This window comes from Anopheles darlingi, chromosome 2, assembly GCF_943734745.1.
Source record: "Anopheles darlingi chromosome 2, idAnoDarlMG_H_01, whole genome shotgun sequence".
In the NCBI taxonomy this organism is placed as follows: Eukaryota; Metazoa; Arthropoda; class Insecta; order Diptera; family Culicidae; genus Anopheles; species Anopheles darlingi.
The window spans coordinates 58,302,783-58,310,282 of NC_064874.1; the positions used below are offsets into that span (position 1 = coordinate 58,302,783).

The 7,500-nt window shown below is 44.8% G+C and overlaps 1 protein-coding gene and 1 non-coding gene across 2 annotated transcripts in view; one reads left to right on the forward strand and one right to left on the reverse strand.

Annotated features, from left to right (window-relative positions):
* LOC125949934 (protein limb expression 1 homolog) overlaps window positions 1-7,500 on the reverse strand; it is a 53,108-nt gene that overhangs the window by 24,214 nt on the left and 21,394 nt on the right. The window lies entirely within an intron of this gene.
* Window positions 3,996-4,068, forward strand: Trnaa-agc (transfer RNA alanine (anticodon AGC)). The gene has a single exon. It is a non-coding gene; the product is annotated as a tRNA-Ala (tRNA).

Consider the following 7,500-nt stretch of genomic DNA (forward strand, 5'->3'; position numbering starts at 1 on the left):
TAGCCCCTGTCCGAGGAACTATAAAACGATCCAGATGTTTTCGCCGCCAGGACCTCCGGGGACCGTATGCGTCCGGGCGATCGGGAACAGCACCTTGGTAGAAGTGGTACTGAAGCCTGGTTTAGTTCGGATCTGGCCACACGGAATAGGTAAGTTTTGTGAGCAATGAAATGAGATAAACAAGAGTAAAGCATGTCATTTTACAATTGTTGTAATTGTTGTCTTTAAACTGTAAATAATTTAGATGCAAATTCTTTATCGGTTGCTAATGCGAATTTTACAACGTTTTTTTTAAATGGTTTTTATACAATTCGGACGCATTGCTTGAGTTTCCCTTTCTTCTTCGATCTTCGATTCGATTCTTCGATGGATCTTCTGAATCTTCCATCAGGACCATCAGTTGACCAACGAAGGACAAAACCCTTTTCTGTAGTCATTCTGCTTTGTACAAATCACACTTGTTTCTTAGTATTTATTAAAATGGATTTTTACGTCTGTTTTATAGTCCATCAAAATCCATGCTCTGAACTCGAGATTTCTATTTCTTCTTGTTTTTTGGTAATCAGGTTTTACTTCAGGGTCCTTTTTGGTCATATGCTAACATAATACGGCCTCAAATCTTCACGTAAACAATACTTTCTTACTATACAGTAGCTTGATTACGATAGCAACTTTGCGTTAAGAACTGTCAAAATGAAGTTAAAGTTAAGTTGCTATTATGGTCGTATAGCGTAAATAAAGTGGCGCATCTCGCCAACATGAAAGATGCTTCACTGCCAAAGTTGTTATCATAGCCATAGCCATCTTAATTTCGTTTATCTTGAGTTTGTTTTGATAGCAAATCCCGCTAAGATATCCCAGAATTGATTTTTGAATCACTTTCGTCTGTAATACTAGAAGTCAGTTTCACTTCCACGCCAGATTTCTTTTGACAGATTCAGCGTAAGGGTTCAACTTAACAACGTTTAACTGTGGTATTGTGAGTTTATTTTGGAAATTTCAGGGTTTATGTGATTTATCCAGCCAGCTAAATCGGGTTCTTGTAGCGGCTTTGCACATTTTTTCGCCTTCCATCGGTGCTAGCTATTGAAGCTTTGCTTTAATATTAACAAAAAAATAAATAAACTTATAGAAACAAATCACTACCAATAAGGCCCTCGATATGGCTTTTATCGGGACATTGCAATGACTAAAAGGAATCGACCAGATTCTAACTGAAACAGGCTTTACCACCGTGAAAGTGTCAAAGAGTAATGCGCAAGTGTCTGTCCGAGTCCGACTCTTGGTGGATTGGATACCGAGCATCGTGCCGATATATGCGCGAAAGCAAAACGAGAACTCGTACAATTTCGCACTCGACGTGCTGCTGCTGCTGCTGCGGATGTGTAAAGGTTTGTCAATGCAAAAATATCGCCACATGTCCTTTAGATGATGCCTATTAAAACTCCTTTTTCGCCTTCCCCCTCTCCGAGAAGCCAGCTCTCCATCATGTCGCCCCGTCGTGCGTCGAGGAGGACGTTGAGATGGGCTTTGAAAAGAGAGGCTTGAAAACAGGAACATTAACGGACCCCGCCGGCACACCATCGGATCACAATGCATCGGAGCACCAGCACCAACAGCAGCAGCAGATGCGAGCAGTGAGCGAACCAACCGGCTGCAGGCCCGCTGCTGATGGTGGCGTTGGTGGTGGTGGTGATGGTGGTGCAGTAAAATATGGTGAATATCATAAACAATCAATAATGGGACAACCGATTAAAATATTTGATGTAGTATGCGCGAGCGAGCTGTAGGCCACGCGGAAAGGACACGGACATGTTGGACATGCTGTTGCTGCTGCTGCTGCTGCGACGATCACGTTCACCCATATTGGGAGTCGCGGCTGGGATTTTGCATTCGCGCACACCTTCGTTTCATGCTCTTCTGGGAAGCTTCCAGAAACCAGATGATCAAACCGCGATGTGACATTCGCGAGTGTGAACCACACACACCAACCGCCCCTCTCCCCGGGACAACGGCACGCAATGGTTCGCATATCGTCTTCACCGAACGGGTGCACTGGGTTCAGCGATCGTGGCTTCGATCGTACCCCTGCGCCGTAATCCGTTGTTTCGTTTGCCAAAAATGCTTGATTGAGGAGAAGAGTAACGGTAAATCCGGGATGATAACTCACTGTTTTGTCCCTTACCGAGGTCGTGTGACCTCACTGAGATTCGCTACGCTATGCTCGAGCCAGCCAGCCAACCAACCGAACCTTCCGTTGGGTGGATGAGAAGAAAATGCGAGAAATTATAAAGTAGATCAGCGCGAGAAGCATAAACAGCTCAACAGCGACATTGTCCGGTTGCTACGTCGTGGCGTCGTGACACCTCACCAGACAGGGAACCAGGGACCAAGGGGGAGGATCGCGCACGCGCGCGCGCACCAAATCGATAATTTACGGCGAACGATTGGATTCTGTGTGCCAAATTGTGTGCACGAGGTCAGTAGGCTGTCAGGGCAAGGGACAGACCAGATGCATTGTGCGGCACCAAGCGGGTTGCGCGAGTGATTAGCGTTGGAAGGTTTTTGGGGGTGTCGGAATTAGGTTTATGGATGCTTATTGTGCCTTTTTTCCAAAGTGGTGAGCATAACGGATGGTGAGCATTTACTTTTGGCGGTGATCTGAATGGTTCTCTTGCATTTCTACATTTCTTTTACTCCGCATTTTTCCGAATGTTTTGTATAATAAAATATAGCTCTACTTGCATCAAATGGTAAATAGAATGTTACAAAATACCATTGTACATCGTTTTGCTTAAGTTAGAGCAGAAACATTCTTTTGTAACTATTTTATGAATAGCAGCCGTATAATCAATTTCCTTTGATTTGGTAACATAGCTAACATTCATAGACAAAGCAGAGATAATATTAAACCTGCACTTTGCATTAAGATTAACGAAATAATCCACAGATTAGATTAATTATGTAATTCGTATGATTACAATTATTGGAATACTTTTTCTGACTTTTTGTTGCAATAACACGTTTGATTCTTTGGAAACGGTGATGTTGGCTTTGTATTTATTAACATTGCATATAACTATGAAATTAGTGGCACTGATAGTTTCAAATCAAATTATGAAGATTTTTTGAACAGGTAATTTCTTGTTTTTAACCATTTATTTCTTTTTAAATTTGTTATCAACTAATCGATTGACACGAATTTAAAACTTACTTTCAAATAGTGTTCAATAGTAGCACAGTAATATAAACGTAGCGTAGTTATGTGGTTCAATGAATCCTCGCACAATGGAAAACCTTCCTTGCGAAACCTTCGAAAATGTCACCTGACTATCTTTAAACAAAATTGCAAAGAAAAATACATTGGCTTCTTTGAAGTCTGACCAACTCCTTGATGAAAACGCTTCTTGGCTAAGTCTTCGCAAACGCTATCAATGTCACCAAAACGAAAGCAATACAATGTTTAGGTGAGTTGCTAAAACTTCGACAAAAATTCTGCTATCCACACAATGCACCATCGTTGGAACAGTTCTTATAATAAATTGTACCGTGATAAATGTAACATATAAAACTTTCAAACTATTACAAACGGAAAAAACAGACGTCGTGAAGAGCGTGAAGCAATCGTTAATGGGGTTTCCGAACAGACGAAACTATACTGACCGAATTGAGACTGTAGGTACCAGGTTGTAATCAAATAAGAAGTCTGTATCACTCACTCTTGATTACACGAGAGCTCACTTCAGGCGAAACCTTATCGATTGTGCGTCATTGATAAGACATTGCATTGCTAGATGCCATTGCATATCAGCATTGAGTTAAATGGAATTATCTTGATTCAGTTGAGCAAATTCAGTGCAGTGTTTCCAGTGTCCAAATGAACGTGCTTATCATCAGGTTTCGTTGCAATCGACAAAGTGAGACTTTCTATATCAGTAGCTACTGTTCGTTAGGATTAGACTTTCCAAAAATGTGGTCGAGTTCTTTTACAACACGGGGGTGTAGCTCAAATGGTAGAGCGCTCGCTTAGCATGTGAGAGGTACCGGGATCGATACCCGGCATCTCCAAATTGAATTGACACTGAACGAGTGTCTTTTTGAAGAAACCCCTATTCGAATGTATTTAGAGATTTTATATCGTTAAGATCAATGAAGATCAGGTGCCTATCGCCTTACCGAAACTATCTAATCTTTCTATTATTAAATGTAAATCAGCGTCATCACAATGTTAGAGAACACACATCCCAAAACCCATATGTCTAAACCCTTTTTTATTCTATTTCCAAAGAGGACTTAAATTCTGAGCAGGAAATCTACCTAAAAACGAAATTTTGTTGTTAACTAGCTAACTAAATTCATTGTCAGCAACATTTTTGGTGTTACTGTCAGCGTGCTATTGCCTTAACTGTCTAGCAGTTCGAATTGATCAATATCAACAATGCAGCCATGATTACTTGGATGTTGTTCAGGAATCGACCCGCTGCAGTATATCCAACTACTGAATACAAGATTTTAGACAGCATCGTACACTGATCATACTACCTTGAGCGTTTGCCAGTTATTAGAAGCAAATATGATTAAACCATTTAAACTACATCCTTGAAATGCTGTCGATCGCCTCTTAGATCTTGGTCTTAGAGTAGGAAGAGATCAGAGAACGAATATTTGAAGGTGGCGCGAATTTGTAGCAACTAAACATGCGATTTGCTTCTTGATTATCATCCAGTAGCAGTATCAACAGTTATTTTTCACACGAAATCGTTCCGCTGATGGTTTCAACCTTTCGTTCATCTTTGCACTGATGATAATTACCTTGCCAATTATTTCTTGCGGTTTAAAATAGAAGACGACTGAAACATTACTCAACAGGCTCGTTTTGTAAATTGCGAGCATTTTTTAAGAAGCGATTGCTCATGTAGCAAGTGGTGCAAAAAAGTGCACTTGCAAATGCAAAGTGCATTTCGCGAACCAAACCAGGGAAGAGAAGCAGTAACAATTACCATACCAATTAAAAGTGAAGAAAAATCAATTACAAAACTTTCCAGTGCATCATTTTCGGGTGAATTTGTGGCGAAAGAAACGGAAGATACATTTCCCGGTGGGACCACTTCCATGAAAATGGGCGAATCCACAAGTCCGGCAGCGGTGTTCCGCGGTGAAATGGGATGCAATTTTTGATCCTCCTCAGCACAAAATCAGCAGTCGTGATCAGTCAAAAGGGATGGGCCCGGAACGGAAACCGACAAGAACCCATTTGTCAGGCGTTGGTCACTCAGCCTCAGCCTCTCGGTGCAAATTGATTGCCAAACATTTGTTCGGCAGCAAATGCCACTCCACCAATCCACCTCTCTCGATGGTCCCCCGCTCATGCTGGCTGGCTCATTAGATTCGAGTGCTCCATTTGCAGATTCGGACATAAATCCATCAGGGCAGACGACCGGAGCGCCGTGGCCTGAAGCTCCGTGGCTCCGATCGCGATCGCGATGAATGTCCGAATGGATGGATGGATGGATCCGTCATCGTCATCGTCCGGTGGTCAGGAATGATTTTTGAAGGGCAATAATTGACAAACTTGTCGCTACACGATGGCCCCTTCTTCAGCGCCTGCAACGGTTGGCGCCTCTGGCCGAGGGCCGCACCGGCTTGATGCTTCGGAAAAATGGCCTCTTGACATTCCATTAAGCCCCCTCCTCGGGAGTATCGGGGCTGCCATGCTCTGTGGCAATCACAAACCCAAGACGATTGCCTTTGCCAGAGCAATCTAAATTAATTACTCGAAAGATGGAATGACCGACGACGACGACGGCGCAATCGGCCATTGGCCATCCACCAGCAGCTGCCCTGTTCTACCCAGTGTGTGTGGTTCTAGCCGGTGTGAAACCTAATACACGAACGGGTGTAAGGATTGAACCGTTGTGCAGTGCAGCAACGGTGCAATCGCCAAGGAACGGTCGCTTCGTTCAACACATTTCGGTACTTACACCAAGGGTGCGAGGAGCAGCGGGATTGCAGTGTGTAAAGTGCGGTGCATTTGTGCTGTTTTTTTGGTGGGGCAGAGGGTGGAGGAGTGGCCGGGGGAACTCTGATGCCGATACCGATGCCCGAAAACTGTATGAAATAATGATTGATGACTAAGCTTTCGAAAATAATGACTCGCAGATTTCTTTGTACCGACCGTTTCCTCGTACAAGAACCGCACTTAACCGCGGAAAAGATGGTGGAGGGTGGGGACCGGGGGGCTGGTACAGCTCCGAGCTCCCAAATCGACGCCCGGCCCTTTTCGTTGAGATGATTTTTTCTCCCAAAAAAGTAATTTTCACTTCTCGCCGTAACATTGTGTTCCGTGAAAGCATTCGTGTGCACACACACACACACACACACGCGCGCATGCACAGGCAGCGAGTGCATCGAATGCATTCTGTCCGGGACAAGACGATCTTTTGGCGATTAATGAACGACCAGACCGACTGCTGCTGTTGGTGCTGACCATTTCCGCGAGATGGACACACCATCAGGACATGACACGATATCGGTCATCGGTGGTCAACCCGCGTTGACCACGGCGATGATTCAGCAGCAGTAACAACGAGCCCAAAAGGGAGGAACGACCTGGATGGTGGCCAAGAAGTTGGGGGGTTTCTGATGTTGGATCAAACCTCGAGCCGATAGCCTTTGTTGCTCCGATGCTTTGTGGTTGTTCCTTTCCACCGAAAAAGGATTCGTTTGTGGCCCGGTCTATAGCGGTTGTTTGGCACTTCTCCTCCTCCCCTTCCTCCTTCCCACCACAGCCCCCTTTCGGAGGCCCGGAGTTTGGAAATGATGTATTGTGCGATTTGAAAAGATTTATTTTCAATGTAATGCGCGGTACAAGGAAAGGAGAGGTTGGTGGGAGGGGAGAGAGTGGAGGGTGAGGGAAGGGGTACATTCGTTCGTTGCACCTGCACTCCGCGAGCTGCACTTTGCGGTGGTTCGGGAGTCACATCCTTCTCGTCTACCACCCAGAAAAAAACATTCACTCATTCAACTCAACGGTTCCATTGTTCTGATGGGGTGGGGCTTTGCTTCTGAAAAATGGTTCCAATCTACCCCTCGGGGAGGGGAGGTCAATGTCCTGCGGTCCTGGTTTGAAAAGTGCTACGCAACGCTGATGAGTAGATGGGATGGGAAAAGGAAGAACAAAAAAAAAGGGAGGAAGACACCAGCATCAGGACTGCAGTCTCATTTCCTGGACAGCATTATGCACAGCCCTTCGCGAAGGGTGTTCCCCGGTAGCCTGTGGCACCTTAGGCCATACGACACCCATCATCAGACTCACCCGAAAGCAATCAGTGCTCCCGGCCTCCCTGGGGGAGGATAATGGTTTTCTTGAGAAAGAAATGGGGACGAAAGGGGATCCTTTCTTCTTCGATCGTCAGATAGAGGAGCAACTGCAGTGCCACGGAGGACAGTCCACATAGTCGGCCCGGCAGGACCCTTTCTCCAGGCTCGAGGTCTTCGCTG